Below are 16,973 nucleotides of genomic sequence, written 5' to 3' on the forward strand. Positions count from 1 at the left end.
ACACTGAGCCATCTCTCCGTGTTTTCTACACACTTGACAATTATCTCTAAATTAGATAATATGGGGGTGGTTTTGTTTCTGTAGTAATGGGATGTGGAATTTGAAGTTAGCTCCCTGCCCTTGAAAGGAAACAAAGCCACATGAGCCCTCTGTCTGTTACCTTGCTTCCTTACACAACTTTATTTGTTGGGTTTGAGATGGTGAATGCCAAAGACTCTGTCCTTGTGTTTTAAAAGGCTGCTCCTGTCAACTCTGAGAATGTACGCCCTGCAGCAGTAAGCAGGAGCTCATGCTGGTGTCAGGACACAGGTCAGCCTGAGCAGCAGCCAGCCTCTCCCTGAGGACCTCTGTCCACTGGAGGTAAGAGTACTTTGGGTCCAGGCAGGCTTTGCAAGCCTGACATCTGCTGGCAGCAGTAGCTCTAAGCTGTTCTCTGGATCAGTTGGCTGATGTGGACACTTGAAATGCCTGGGCTTTAGGGTGACCCCAGACCCTCTCAATCACCCCACACTCACTTTCAAATTCCCATCACATAGCTTTGCTATTTTATGGCAACCCAAAGGGGCTCTGCAGATCTAACGGTCACCCTGGAGATGACCAGGTGGCTGAGATTGTGGCCTCTCTAGAGGCAATCCTGTCTTACCCTTTACAGCGCTGAAAGACTTGATAAAGGGGTGCCGACAATGACCACATGCAGAGCCAGCTCTCTTTGTGACCATGTCCTGTTGGATTAGCTTGGTTAAGTAAGCCATGAGTCCCTTAATGGCATTGTCCCAAAGGAGCGGGTGAAGTACCATTCCCCTGCATGTCTCCACTGGTGTTGTCCCTTATCGGGCATTCAGTACCAAGGCCTGCCTTTCCCCCATGCAGCCCTGATCGCTCTGTGCTTTGCATCTCTTCTTGAAAATTCATCTTCAGAGCAGGTCATCAGGGCACAACATTACTCACTGGAACTAGAAGTGCTATACAAAGAACCCACAAATTGTTAAGGATCTGCTTTTTTATTATGTGTTAAATGAACTGTATTGGGAAACCCAAGACCAAGTGTATCACTCGAGTCAACATTCTGCGGCTATAGTATGATATCCTAAATAGCTATCCAGAGAGAGTCTAGCTTCTGAATAATTTTGATGGATACCTGAGATCACATAGTACCTCCCAGGGCCACCAAGAGCCTTGAACTTATTTATAAGATTTGCGAAGTTTCTAGCTCTTTTCTATAACATAACAGAGGTCAATATCTTCTATAATATAATATAACAGAGGGTTGTATCATTTACAATATAACATATCAAAGAGCCATATAATCTACAATACAGGGCCATATCATCTAAAATATAATAAAGGACCATATAATAAAGTTTATTTCCATCATTTGCTGCTGTAACTTCTAACAATGTATCAGTGGTATACCCTTATACAGCACATATAACTATAATTGTTATAATAATCACCTTATAATAATTTTATAATTACTGTAATTACACCGCCGAAGCAGTCTGCTAATGGGAGAACTCTTTTCTAGATGCTTTGGTAAAGCTAAAGTGACTCACTGGCCATTGGTCTACATTTTACATTAGGGCATTTGGATGACTTTCTTTTTTAAAGCAATGCACTTGTGCCCTGCCTTGACAGCCACTATTCTGCCCTGTTGGTTTGGAGAACAGTTTCCTGGGCTAATTTTGAAAGATGTTCTCATTGGATGGAGGCAGGATGATGAAAGGAAGGCCACGAGCTTGCTTAGGAGTTGGAGGACTCTAGCCACTCATGTAATCGCAGTAGCCACAAGTTTCCTGATACTTAAGATAATAGAATGTAAGGAAATAGGAAAAACTTCAGTTTCTGCTCCAATATATAAAAACGTTAGAAGTCATCACTCCCATCTTAAAACAGCCTGAGCAAACTGAACATCAAAAACAATTGAACCTGTCAGAGAATTGAGGACACTGAGACCCACCACCTTAAAATCACAGAGATAGTTGAATCCAGGTCGGGTCTACCATTCACAGTAGCATGGAGAAAACCTAGGCATCAACCTAAGATAAAGTGCAATATCTCTACACAGACAACCAAAAGCCATAAGATAAGTGGAAAGACTGTGTTCAAGTTACATATTGTTAAGATGCTAGTTCACACACACACACACACACACACACACCACACCACACACACACCACACCACACACACACACACCACACGCACACACACACATTAATATTACAATCAATAAAAACCCAATCCAAATTTGAGCAAGCTGCCCTGTGGATTTTAACAAAACAACTCCCAGTTTATATCACAAGACCAAGGAACCAGAATAGGAAGTCAACACTGAAAGAGAATGTGATCAGGGATGGACACTCTTCAACTTCAACACTTGCCATAAAGCTTCGCTCATCAACAGTGTGGTGCTGGTGAAAAAAATAAATACACAATTACTGACCAGAATGCACAGTGCCCTGACAGGACTTCACAAACACAGTCAAGTGATCCAAATCAAAGGCGAGGACAATTCAAAAGAGAAGGACTAGACTTTTCAACAAATGGTGATGGATCAGCTCAACTTTCCATATACAAGAGAATTAATCTAGATACAAAATCTATAATTTCTACAACATTCAAAATATATTAGGCTTAAATATAAAATCCAAGACGTTCATAAGCTAACATAAGAAAATACTTCAGTTCACTTGGATTTGGTGATGAATGACAATGAAATTTTATTTTATGGAACTTAAAAACTATCCTGTTGAGCTGGAAAGATGGCTGGGGGATTAAGAGCACTGACTGCTCTTCCAGATGTCCTGAGTTCAATTCCCAGAACCCAAATGATGGCTCATGACCATCAATAATGAGATCTGGTGGTCTGCAGGCACACATGCAGACAGAACCGTGTACACAAAAATAACTAACTAAATAAATACCTGTCAAAGATATTAGGGGAAAAAAAAAGAAAACCAAATAAAAAACAGGCCTCAGACTGAGAGAAAATATTTACAGTAGCACATACTTGGAAATGAACTTGAATCCAAAAGACACTTAAATATTAACTATAAAAAAGGAATTAATTGGGGGCTTAAGAGGAGACTCAGCAGTTAAGAACATTTAGTGCTCCTACCGAGGACCTGAGCTTGGTTTCTGCCCAAATCAGGTGACTCACAACTGCCTGTAACTCTAGTTCTATGGAATCTGATGTTCTCTTCTGGCCTCTGTGGGCTCCTGCATGCATCACACACACACACGCACACGCACACGCACATGAACACACACACGCACAAGCACACACTTTTTAAAAACCTACAACTAATTTAAAAAGTAACAAGATATCTGGAAGGACACCATGTGAGAAGACAGCAAAAGAACAGATGTGAGGAAACTCTCCGCTCACATCATTCCATGTCATGGGGTGAAGAAGCTTTCTGTTCACGTCATCCCGTGTCATGGGAGAGCGAAAATTGGGCTGATAACAAAATACAAATGTGTGCTACTACAAAGGCTGACTTTCAAGAAACCGAAAGTGCTAAATGCTGCCAAGAAGGCAGGAGAGGAGCTCTCCTTTCTGAGATGGCAAAAATTTTGGAGGTATTTGGTAGTCTTCCACAAAGGCTGCTTCTGGTCTTACCACATGATCAACACTAGGTGATTACTCAATTTTATTCAAAACCTACATTCACCATTCACCAAAAGATCTAGTGCAAAAGTGTGTGTGTGTGTGTGTAACAGATAGATGGATGGATAGATGGATAGATAGATAGATAGATAGATAGATAGATAGATAGATAGATGATAGATAGATGATAGATAGATAGATAGATAGATAGATAGATAGATAGATAGAATTTTAAGCAATAATCATCCCAACTGGAAGTAACCCGACTGCTCTTTAATCTCTGAATAAATGAGCTAACTGATATATCCATGCAATGAAATACTATTCAACAAAAATAGAAGCTTCCAAATCATGAAAAGACATGAAGGAACCCTGGCGAGGGGCTGCATATTGTATGGTTCTAATTATGTGGGATATGCAGAAACATGAACCTATTCGGTAAAACGCAGAGTGCTTCATAGGGAAGAGAAGAAATAAACAGATGGAATGAGTTTTTTTTAAGAGCAGTAAAATTAATCTGTGTTATACTGCATTTATGAATACAAAACACTCATTTGTCAAACCCCAAAGAACTGCATGGTGCAGAAAATGGACCTTAAGAGAGAGAAAATTTTAAAGCTCAAATAGAAGATTGGGGATCCAAGAAAGAATGTGAACTATAACAAAAGGGTCTGAGAAAATCACGGGCATGGGAAACCACAGTGAAGGAGGTTGGTGGGAAAATGTACTTCCAAGTCACGGTGGCAACTAGTGGGCTCTAAAAAGGAAGGCATCCAAGATGCATGTGAGCCCAGAACACTGTGGATAAGGGGGCTTCCCCCACGGGTAGTGATTAAGATTTGACCATGATCTGCAGAAGTGTGCAGTTACAGGGAGCTGGTTTGCTTGCTGTTTGGACAGGAGTATACAGACTCTATGCAAGAGAAAGAAGTAAGCAGGGAATGTCTGAGCACAAGCTTTACATACAGAAGACACTGTCATTTACATGTGTTGTTTGTACTCTGATGACATCATTATTTTCGCATTCTTTCAAGCATAACTCAGGGCATGTATTTAAGTGGACAGAGAATTCCCAAAGCCAGAACACTTTCTGGTCCAGGTTTGGAGGCTCATGCCCAGTACTGCAGAACTAGAGGTAGAAGGACGAGTTCAAGGCCAGAGTTTGCTACTACAGCAGGTTTGAGACTACACTGAGCTATACGAGACCCTGCCTTACACAACACACACACACACACACACACACACACACACTTAAAAATTTATCATTTAATTTGTCCAGATTACGCTCTCTGGGCTATAGAAGCTGCAGAGTCCAGAACAAAGAAAAAGCAAAGAAAACAATCTACTTGTCAAATAGAATGTAAAAATATAATTACTGGCCTATGTGATACCAGAAGTGTAGGTACGGAGTGGGGAATACCCTACTTTACTTGAGATACTACTAAATATTTAGAAGGTTCTATCCACATTTTCAGCATGGTATAGACCAACCAGTAGAAAGTTGGAATTTTTCTCTTTCAGCCGGTATTTTTTTTTCTCAAGATGATAATCTCAATATAGAATAGACGTTGGCAGAACTTCAAGGTTAAACCATTTCCAAGTGCTTTTAACAGATCTTAATTACAACTTAAAACCTTTCAATACTGTTATCTCTAACTGTTTTACTGTGAGACCATTTTTCATATTTTCAGAAAGTAAGGAGAGATATCTCCCCTGAAAAAGAATCCTTCAATGACCTCATAAATTAATAGGACCTGAAAAATGCCTATACACGATTCAGAGTTCAGATACACCATTGAGTTACCTCGATATAAAAAACAAACAATTTATGGCAGATCAAAGCTTTGCTCCACTTAAATCAAAAAGTCCCTGCCTATTAACAGTCCTGAAACACTAGAAATTATTATTGTGTCAATAATGCACATATCTGTTCAAATCTTTTGAAAATGAAGTAAGATACAAACATAGATATAGTTATGTATGTAACGTTGCAGGATCTATACAGACAGTTATGTATGTAGCATTGCAGGATCTTCTTCAAGAGTTAAGTGACAAAATCAACTATCTGGGTTTATTGAGATAGAAATGTGGGTAACCAATATTCTCAAGCCCCATCGTATGCCAGGATTCCATGCATTCTTCTCACTCGGATTCATGTCCACACTTTCTGTAAATGCCTTTGTACTGATAGCACCAGTGTTTGCTGGAGACGTGTATTTCCATAATGTTTCCCCCTTACATCTGCGTATTCTCCTGCCCCCTACAGACATCCGCACATACAAATGGTGGTAAATAGCTAAGGACTGCAGGGCAGAGAAATAGAGCATCACACATCTTCCTTTTAGTAACACTCTTGGCTCGATCATCCTTATGTCTAAATGAAATGAAATATACCTTTGGTTTGATTTGATCTGTTGATTTTCTGACGTCCATTTGTGTACATGACAAGAAGAAAAGAAGCATGGTACCTTTGGGCAGCATCTGATTTGTCAGGAAATTCCTCTTGCTATGATGTGTGGGTGGAGAGAAGATGCAATCCAGATGCTCAGGCTGCCTTGGCCAGTCATGCAGATGTGCATTCTCCTCATGTGTCCAGATGGTGACCCCTCTGGCATTGTTACTGTGTCCCTCCTGCCAGGCTTCCTTCTTTACATGTGCATGCCTTCGTCTCACTTGGTGCATGTGTGCATTTATGAGACACGGCATTTCTACATTTCTTATGTGGCAGTAACTATTAAAAATGAGGAGTTCTAACTGCGTTGGAAATTGATAAACAATTTTTAAAATTGCTATGAAATGTGACCCTTATTTTTAAAATACCTTCTCATACAATTACTCAATTCATGATGCAAGCTTTTAACCTTTCTCTTGAGAAAATATGGGACTGGATAAATGATTTAAAGATAGTTTAAGAAACAATTTTTTTCTTTTTTTGTTTTTTTTTTGTTGTTGTTTTGGGGGTTTTTTGTTTTGTTTTGTTTTTGTTTTTTTGTTTTTTGAGACAAGGTTTCTCTGTGTAGCCCTGACTGTCCTGGAACTCACTCTGTAGACTAGGCTGGCCTCGAACTCAGAAATCCACCTGCTTCTGCCTCCCAAGTGCTGGGATTAAAGGTGTGTGCCACCACTGCCCGGCACAATTTTTTTCATATGTGCATTTTATGATGATGCCAGTGCCCTGTTTTCATTTCTGATCTCTGTAGCCTCTTTTTAAGAATTATACCTGTACACTGAACATTGCTATTTGTTGCTGATTTAATCCAGGCATTAAAGACACAGATAGTTGAGGTCTTCTAGAATTGGTTCCTTATTTTTTAAAGATTCATTTTTACTATTTTCAAGTGTAGGTATGGGGAAGAGGTATCTATATGTGCATGCAGGTGCCCACAGGACCCACTGTTGACCTACCGAGGTCCCAGATCAGGTTCCCAGCACTCATGTGGTGGCACAAAACCACCTGTAAATCCAGTTCCAGGAAACTAAATGCCTACTTCTGACCTCCAAGCACAAGGCATGCACATAGTGTACACACATACACACAAGCAAAATACTCATGCACGTAAAATAATAAAACAAAACTTTAAATGTTTTTTAAATGAACAGACTCAGGCTTTTCTTTTTTATAAATTTCATTTTTATAGGGGAAATGTAAAAGGTGAATATATTCTTAGAAATATGAAGACTATAACAAACAATAAATAAAAACAGATGATAGGATTTTTCAAAACACCCATCCCCTTTATTATCAGAAGTAATGAACCTTAAAAACCAGAAAATAGGGACCTGGAGAGATGGCTTAACGGTTAAGAGCACTGACTGCTCTTCCAGAAGTCCTGAGTTCAATTCCTAGCAACCACATGGTGGCTCACAACCATCTGTAATGGGATCTGATGCCCTCCTCTGATATGCCTACTGAAGACAGCAACATTGTACTCATATACATTAAATAAATAAATAAATCTTTAAAGCAAAACAGAAAATGAGTGCTATCTGATGCATAACAAATGACCAAAATTATAGGTGATTTGTTTGACCTATATTTGACAATTTTTATTGTTAATATCAGAATTCTACAGTCACCATGATGAGTCAATGAACATCTATGTATCTTGAGTCTTGGTTATCTTGCAAGTGATCTTAGGCCCTTATGAAATCTGTACTATTTCCTAAAGTAAGCCTCATTTCTTCCTCCAATTCCTTTTTGAAAAGAGTCACAGACATTTTGCTCTAAGCCCTACTTTTATGCTTGGGAGAATAAATCCGTGATATATTCTACCAGTTCTTCCCACCGTGCTGGAAATATAATGAACAGGCAGGGGGTTCTTCACTGCTAAACCAGGATCCAGGACCAGAATCATCAGATAACCCTAAAATGTGGTTGCTCCCACTTGGAGATGACACCTCACTGGCTCTCCTTAGTAACCATTCTAAGTAGATAAGAGGTTGATGCTGTAAAATGTAAAAGACCAAAGGTCTTACATTTCCAAGTCTGCTTTCTACAACTGGCCCAATTGAGACCCATCCCATGGGAGACTATTAAATGATAGTCTGTTATGCTGGTAGACAGGAGTCTAGCATGGCTGTCCTCTGAGAGGCTCCACCCATCAGCTGATTCAGACATATGCATACACCCACAGCCACACAGTGGATGGAGCTTGGGGACTCTTATGGAAGAGTTGGGGGAAAGGATTGCGGGCCCTGAAGTGGATAAGAACTCCAGGAAGACCAGCAGAGTCAATGAACTTGGACCTTTGAGGCTCTCAGAGACTGAACCACCAACCAAACAGCATACACTGTTTGGACCTAGGCCTCCCACACACATATGTAGCAGATGTGCAGCTTGGTCTTCATGTGGGTCCCAAACAACTAGAGCGTAGGCTATCCCTAAAGTTGTTGCCCATCCATGGGATATGATCTTTTAGCTGGGCTGCCTTCTCTGGCCTCAGTTGGGAGAGGATGCACCTAGCCCTTCTGAGACTTGATGTGCCAGGGTTGGGAGATTCCCTGGGTAGGTGGACATTGAGAAAAGGATTGTGGGAGGAGGAACTTGGAGGGGGCAGTAAGCAGGATGTAAAGTGAATAAATAAAAAAATTAATTAAAATTAAAATTAATTAAATCAATCTTTAAAAAAAAGACAGAGCTGGGCGGTGGTGGCGCACGCCTTTAATCCCAGCACTTGGGAGGCAGAGGCAGGCAGATTTCTGAGTTCGAGGCCAGCCTGGTCTACAGAGTGAGTGCCAGGACAGCCAGGGCTACACAGAGAAACCCTGTCTCAAAAAACAAAAACAAAAAAAAACAAAAAAAAAAAAAAACCAACAAAAAAAAGAAAGACAGAGAGAGAGAGAAAGAAAAAGTGAGAAAGAAAGAAAGAAAGAAAGAAAGAAAGAAAGAAAGAGAATGAGAAAGAAAGGTGGCTATCTGATAGGCCTGTTTCGAAAATAACCCTAGCAGCCAATGATGTACAGCCTATCAGTTAAGTCTATGCTGACCCCTGGTAGTGTGGGTTGGGCCCAGCCAGATTAAATGTACCTTCTGGAGGCCACTTGGACTCTGGTCAGTGAGTGAGGTCCATACATCATGCTTTCTGGAAAGGGCATGAGTAGCTGAAGAGGAGAAAGAGGAAGGGAAATGGGAGAGGACATAATTGAGGCAAGAGAGTTGAGCCGTAGAACTCACTGTAACGCAGGTAGACATCCCAGAAGCTGCTGATCCATTGATACACTTCCTTTAAGGCCATTCACATGGGCATGTGTTAGTAACAGCAGCCCCTGGGCTCCGTGTAACACAGTGTGATTTTCAGAGTGCTTTCTTCTCTAGGTTGTGTTTGAACTCTATGTCACCCTGCAGGATAGGGAGGCAGCACAGACATCGGACCTCCCAGTTTCACAGTTATCATAATACTTGCCTGTCCAAAAGCCCTTGTTGTTGAGGCTCTACACAGTTTCATCTGAAGCAGTCAGGTGAAAGGAACAGACAAGGGCATGCTGGAGCATTCCCACATGATCTCTGTACCAATTCTCTTATCTGTAGAATTAACTCACACTTGGTAGGTGAGCCATTGTTAGGGAATAAGCATGAGGTTATAGGTGAGGTTGCTTTCCACCAGAAAGGGTGTGTGTGATTCCTTTAGTGAGTGATGGGGGTCCCAGGGCTAAGGTCTCGTTCAGCATCATACAACAAACCAGGGTGCCATTTGAGGTCCCTGTCACTGAAGGAGACTCTCTTTATTTCTCTGATAGCTGGCAATCTTGCTGCAGAAGTTGGTTGTCCCTTTGTACTTCACAATAAAACTCTTCTGGTGGCAGTTTCTATCTATGTGGGGAATGTTCTCCGTTCTTACGAGTTACATCCTCTTCAGAGCTACCCAGAAACCACTTTCAGGGTGAACATCAAGATATGTATTCCAACCACTCCTTCCTCGTGGTGGCTTTTAGTTCATTTTTAATTTAGGCTGAAGTTTTTATTGGGTTGGTCTTGGGTTTTGTTCATTTGTTATTGTTCTTGTTTTACTTTAAAACAAGAATGCACAATATATGCCCCCCAAACTCATAGTCCTCCTGATCTAGCCTTTCCAAAAGCTGGAACTAATATTTGTATCTTTCCTAGTATTTTAAATGATAGATTCAAATACCTACATAGGTAAGTGATCCTGAAAATATTTCTACAGGCCTGCACTAGCATGCCTGGCTTTATCTCTTTCTTGTAAACGTTAAGGAGTATATTGAATTTCCCTCTTTTGTGGAGTGTCTACAGGTTTCCAGTCAACCCCTAATACCTTTTTTACCTTTGCAGTAAAAGTTTCTAGACCCTGGTGATCACAGTATTGATTCACATACCTTGTGCAATGAGGGTTCAGACTCGTCTCCTGTAGAGTTCATAGCTGAAGACTTCAGTTGGCAGAGGCAGGAAAAGGGAAGTGAAACTACTTTTTTCAATCTCTAGAGCACTGTTTGCATGATTATTTTTAGCTCAGCATTTTGAAAACAATTCTGCAAGTTGTGTCGCAAGCACTTCAAAACCAGCAAGGACTGGAGATTTAAGATCTGACCTGACCACAGATAAACACATCAGAAATATACAGAAGCGTGTCTACCAAGTGGAGTTTTCACATCTTGGGGCGGCCATCATCCTCTTGGGATTTACGCAATTCCCTGGGATCCCACAGACTTTCTCTTTCTCCCTGGATCTGTGAGTGGGTGCAAGTTGTCACTGAGGAGTCACTGCAGTAAGGAGAGGAGAGAGTGTGGAGTGTGCATTGCTTGTTAGACAATGGCAGAACTTTACCCTGTTGGAGAAAACAAAATCATAGGCTTCAGGAAATATTTTCATGGTATTTCTCTCTGTGTGGACTTGTTTTCCCGTCTTAAATACTAAGAAAGAGAAAACAGTAAGTTTTCCTTTTTAGTTTGGGAAAGGGGAAGTATACAGTGAGAGATGTTTAACGAAACATGATGGTAACTTTGACATTCTCTCTTGAGGAAGAGCATGAGTTTTAGGCCAGCCTGGGCTACATAGTAAGTTTTAGATAAGCCTGTCTCAAAAAAAAAATAATAATGAGTTATGTGAATGCAGGTTTGCAGATAGTTAATTTAATTCCCCATTTGGAAACCTTTGGGTATAATGTCAGGAGACTAGACTAGACAGAAGTCTTAGAAAGCGTTTTAAAGTCAGTAAAAAATGAAAACATGGCCACCTCTCTCCTGACTACCAAATGCTATAAGCTATTTAAGATTTGTCAAAGGGCAGATTTGTCAAAGGGCTCTGAGTTTCAGAACCCAAAAGTACTTGGGTTCATGCCCCAAATACAATCAGCACAAGTAGTTCCCTTGCAATGAGAACATGTTACTTCCCCACTGCAAAATGAATTCCCCTAGCTCGGTGCAGGACCCTAAGCAGCTCAGCTCATCCAGTGCAGAGACACTTCACTACACAAGTTACCCAAATTTGCTTTTCTAGCCTATGTGGCCCTCATAGCCCAGGTGTCCAGTGTGCCAGGCCGCCCATGTCTCATGCCCACGACAATCCCTTTCCACTTCCGCCTGCACTCCACTCCACAGTCCTCAGTGCTGCCCCAAAGCCAACGTGTCTACTGTGTTCTGAAGCAGAGTTTCTTAAATATTTCACCCCCAATTTTTTTACATGAGCTCCAGAAATTCGGGTATATATAATACATGTGTGGATCAAACACTTACAAATGATAAATCACAAAGTTTATCTTAAAGCAATTACTTGGTGTGCCTTTACTTCTACTCTTTATTAAAGATGAAAGCAGATGTGCATGCTGAAATTGATTTTTTTTAACACAGCACAATTCAAAATGGTGTTAATTGGACATTTAGATGCTGAGGGATGATGGTAGGGTAATATTTTCATATGGCGGCTGTTCTGAGACAGGAACACATCTCTTACCTGGAATAAATTCAAGCATCCGGGAAGCTCCGAGTTCTACTGTTCCTGGAAGTATGTATAGCCCAATATGCAGAGAGATGCTCATAGGGATATTTGTGACACTGATGCAGCATATTGGGGACTTAATGTGCCCAGTCTTTTAAATAAGAATGCATTGTATATATAATATATATTATATACACACATATATACATATACAATATGTGTATGTTTTTATACACACACACACACACACACACACACACACACACACACACACACACATATATATATATATATATATATATATATATATATATATATATATATTACTCACACACACACACACACACATATATCTTCCAGGTCAGTGTTAGGAACCAGCCCCATCATCATCACTTTACAAATGAGGCAGTCATGGAAAGAACTGTCAAGAAAGTTGAGAAAGGTGCCAAGCCAGGATCAATCTAAAGGTGACAGACTGCTAAGTTCTGCCTCCAGTGGCATGCCACTTGGCACAGAGTGGCCTTGCAGTTGAAGATGCTGTTAGCCAGGAACATCTTCTGTGTAGGCCTGAGCCCAAGAGAGATGCTGATTATGTGTGGAGTCCAAGGAACCTACTGTCTGGTGCTATCTGGGGCTGGAGCTGGGCCAGGAAGGGCCTCTCAGTCCTTATTCACATCCCTAACAGCATTAGTTTTGCAACATAAACCTCCACTTTGAATTAGCTTTTGCAACAATATAAACTGCTCAGCACAGGTAGATCAGCATAACGGATGACTCAAGTATCTCTCAGCAGAAAGACCCTACCACCATCTCTGGCCTGCTTTAGAGACACCATAGTCTCTAAAGCCAATGCAATGCAAGCCAATATGTGCAGCGGTGCAAGTGTTTGCTCCACAGACTCTACCATTGCCTGCCCCTCCATGGGCATAAGTGTACCTGGGTAGGAGGTACCAGGACATGTGGCTCTTGTGTGTCTGTTTCCTGAATGTAGAAAGGCATTCATTATTAAAAAAAAAAAAACAAAACTGTAAACAACTCAGTTCTCAGGCTAGCCCACAGGCCATATTCAAACCATATGGATTCAAATAGTCCTTTCTAATTGGAACTCAGTGAACTAAACCATCATGAATTGACATGCCCAGCACTTTCCTTCTAAATGATAAAGAACGCATCTTTTTAAATTGTAGTGAAAGCTTGATTTAATAATATCAGAAATTTTAATTAAGCATGTGATAATTACCTCCAACAGGAAGCAAGCTGGGGAAGGTGGTAGGGTTGCAACAAGAAGAAAATTCAAAATCACAGAGGGAAACTGAAGAATGCAGTGTCATTCCCACACTTCAGAAGCTAAGGCGGGAGAATGTTGAGCTTGTGACAAGCCTGGTTGTATATTGAGACTCGGCCTTAAAAGCACAAAAACAGTTTAAGCTCCTCAACCCCAAAAGTCAACATAGAACAGTTTTATGTAAACAGTGTTTAGAAAGAGGAAGTGCTTTCCTTCATCCTCTGTGTGCTGCCTCCGATTTCTGTTCCCACAGAATGGTCGACAAACGGTTTCTTCTAATCTACAAGTTATGCATTTGGTGTAGTGGGTTATTTTGTCATCATGTTTACAATGTGTCTACACAATATTCAAGTGTGTGTCTTCACTCAAGAGACTAGTATCTGATAGGTCTAAGCACTTGGGCCATTTGCCTGGTCATGGTCTTCTCTCACCTGGAAGCACTTGGCTCCGCCATGTTCCGTGTATACATTCTCCATAGTAGATACCTACATGTAGCTTTATCGTATGGAGGACCCAAGAGAAAAGCCAGAAAGGAACAACCTACAAAATAAAACTTTTTAAAGATAAAGGGCTTCAAAGAGAATCTGTAGTTCACCTGCAGACTGGGAAGATCACCATTGAAAGCGGGACTTCCGTGGTATAGAGTAACGGATTAAAGTGGGTGTTCCCTTTCCAGAGATTCTAGTGTCCAGAGCGTCTTTGAGTATCTTGTTTCTTAAAATCTTTAGAACTGAACTGGACAATGACAAATGCACTAGCTTATGTGACAACTGAGCACTTCAGATGTGAAATAAGATGGCCATCAAGCGTAAAAGGCACAATGGATTTGAAAGATGGCGTGAGGAGAATAAGGATCTGCATTGATGACATGTTGAAAGGGAAGTGGGGTTTTTGGGGTTTTTTTGAGATGTGAAAATCTTTATTGGATATTTTATTTACATCTCAGATGCCATCCCCTTTCCCCATTTCCCCTCCCTAGAAAACCCCTATCCCATCCCTGCTTCTCCTTTTTGCTTTTATACTATTTTTTAATGTTAATTAAAGGCTTTATAAGTTTGGTAATGCTCAATAACAAGATGCCCATACAATTAGAAGTGTAACCCTATACCCAACCTAGATATATCAACTATCTTTGACTGGTGGAGACACTCGAACATCTGCCTCTATGCCCCCCCCCCACTCTTGTCACCTAGCTCCTCCTCTCCTTCTCCTTTCCTTACTCCTCCTCTTCCTCTCCTTACTCCTCCCACCTTAGCTCCTCCTACAAATCACCTTCCTATTAAAATAAAACTTTTCTCTTAAAATACAATTAGAGCATAACTATACTAATTTGGGTCAGTAAGGTACAAGATAGACATAATACCCAGTCCATCATTTTGTTGACTAACCAGAACCTCTGTCATCCCTCCTAACTAAAAGACTTAGTTGTGAACCTAGCTTTTTTTCTTGGCTTTATAATGAATGTCAGCTGAAAACAATCCTCTCAAACCTTTTCTCTCAAAATAAATAGCCGGGATTGGCTATGAGACTATAAGTCTTCAACCCTGTCAGAAATTCCAGAATGACTGAGTTAATTGAAATTGTGGGAAGCACAAAGCATAGCTTCTAAAACTTAGCCAAATTATAGAGACCACTGAACACCTGGACAGTCCCTATACTACAAAATGTTGGCGCATCTGATCTTCAGCCTTCTGGCCCAGAATCATCTGACAGACCAAGTGATGCAGAATTATTAAGGGCTGATTACTATGTCTTGGCAGATATAATCAGTCGACTATTCTGCAAGTGTGTCCTTTTCTGGACAATGATTTGTCTGTAGATGAAAAGAGGAAATTCTTGCCTAGTGGCTATCTCACCACAACTGGAATAACTCCAAAGATGCTCAATTTCTTCTTAGAATCCAAGACAGGAAGCTGTCAGGAACAGACAGGTCTCTAATCAAAATGAACATTAATACAGAAATGTTTGTAACGTCAATTCTGTGGAGTTCTGACATTTTGAAAACCAACTATCCATGCAAGGCAATCTGAACTGTTGTCTGTTAACTCCTCTCAGCTATTTCTAAATAAAACATAGAAAACACCCTAACAATAAACTCAGAGCCATGAATTTGCTATAGGTCCTTAACTCACAGGCTAACCATCTCAAATCAGTTTAAAAAGTTAAAGAAGGACTGGGTCTAAGCCTTGTATTCCTAAATGTGTTATATAGGCACAATGCCCATGAGAGTACCAATATTCATCTCAGTTTTATATCAATAAGAAGCTCATACCAATGAAAACCTTAAATTTGAAATCAAAGTAAATTTTGTACAATTTAAGAAATTATAACTTCATCTTAATAACAATTATACATATTTCTAGGTTGTGGACCTATATACATATATAGGTTATGGCTATGCAATAAATCCTAGCTAATCCTCCCTGTTCCAACAAAACCACTACTTTTCCCTAGAAAGACAGCATCAGTGGAAGTGGACAGCCTTGGTACCTGAAAATTTGGATTCCCTAGTGTTGGGGAATTTGAGAGCAGGGAGGTGAAAATGGGAGGATGGTGGGAGCACACCCTCATAGAAACTCCCAGAATTACATGGATTAGACATGACAGAGGCAGGCCGCCAGAAGACTAGATTCCAGAATTCAAACAAAAAATTATCTTGATACTAAGATTTGTTTTGAGAATTGTATATTGCAGAATACACAGCCTTGGCGTATCTACTCATCAAGTGAGCTGATCAGACCTGCTCCAACCTCTGATGTCCTGGAATTCCAGCTGGATGCAGTGAAGACACAGTGCCAGAGGCTTATCAATTTACTTTTCCTGTTACCCCTCTTCTAATATCTCAATGCCCATAATCAGCTTGAAGAAGTTAATGAAGAGCCGGCGCCTCTATTCCCTGGGCTTGAAAAGGAAGTGTTTTAAACACATTGATGGAATGATGTCACCAGCCCCTATTTACTTTTGAATGTGGCTCGAGTCCCTTAATGAGGCCAATGGACTCTGAGAATAGTGTTAGGCCGCTTCATCAATGTATAACCCTCACAAGTATTTTCACATAAACTACGATACAATGTTATGGGAGTACCATTGCCTATGAGTAAGGCCCAATGCTAGAGAAATGGCACTATGCAGTTCCCAGCTGTGTGTTTGTGGCTATATTCCTATCTAACATCACTGATCTCCAGCGGAGGGGAATGGGTACTTAGAAACCAGGACAGAAATAAAAAGGATACCAGAAGAGTAGGCTTGTAAGAAAATAAACTGGGATAGGTAATCATGCTCTGTCGTCAGAACTGCTTCTCCATTAAGAAGCTGGCTTGGGGAGTAATGAGTCCATGGACCAGGCCTGTGCTGTGGAATGGGGATTTAGGAAAAATCACATAGCTATGGAAAGCAGCTCAAATAAAAATTCCCCAGAATATCCCTCATCCTGAAGTCACTCCAAGTCTCTGGGTCTGTAACAGAAATTTAAAAAAACAGAGACTGGCAACCCTTGAGCCATAAAATAGAGCAGGTAAGTGGCTGAGCAGTCAGCCCTGGAGTTTGCCATGGGCACTTCCTTTGGCAGCACAACGGTCCAGTTTTATTAGCATCTCAGGGGACTTCCAGAGAGAGCTGCTAACACTGCGTGTGGAGCACAATGGAGGTGCCTGTGCCAACCCAGTGCTCCTGGTTTAAGATGTAGAAA

General features: G+C 40.8%; 1 long non-coding RNA gene across 1 annotated transcript in view; it reads left to right on the forward strand.

Moving 5' to 3' along the window:
• The window catches only part of LOC143442016 (uncharacterized), a 28,623-nt gene continuing 11,650 nt past the window's right edge, over nucleotides 1-16,973 (forward strand). The window contains exon 1 of the long non-coding RNA XR_013109880.1: nucleotides 1-360. This is a non-coding gene — a long non-coding RNA (uncharacterized LOC143442016). The remainder of the gene's footprint in view (nucleotides 361-16,973) is intronic.

This window comes from Arvicanthis niloticus, chromosome 4 (genome assembly GCF_011762505.2).
Source record: "Arvicanthis niloticus isolate mArvNil1 chromosome 4, mArvNil1.pat.X, whole genome shotgun sequence".
NCBI lineage: Eukaryota > Metazoa > Chordata > Mammalia > Rodentia > Muridae > Arvicanthis > Arvicanthis niloticus.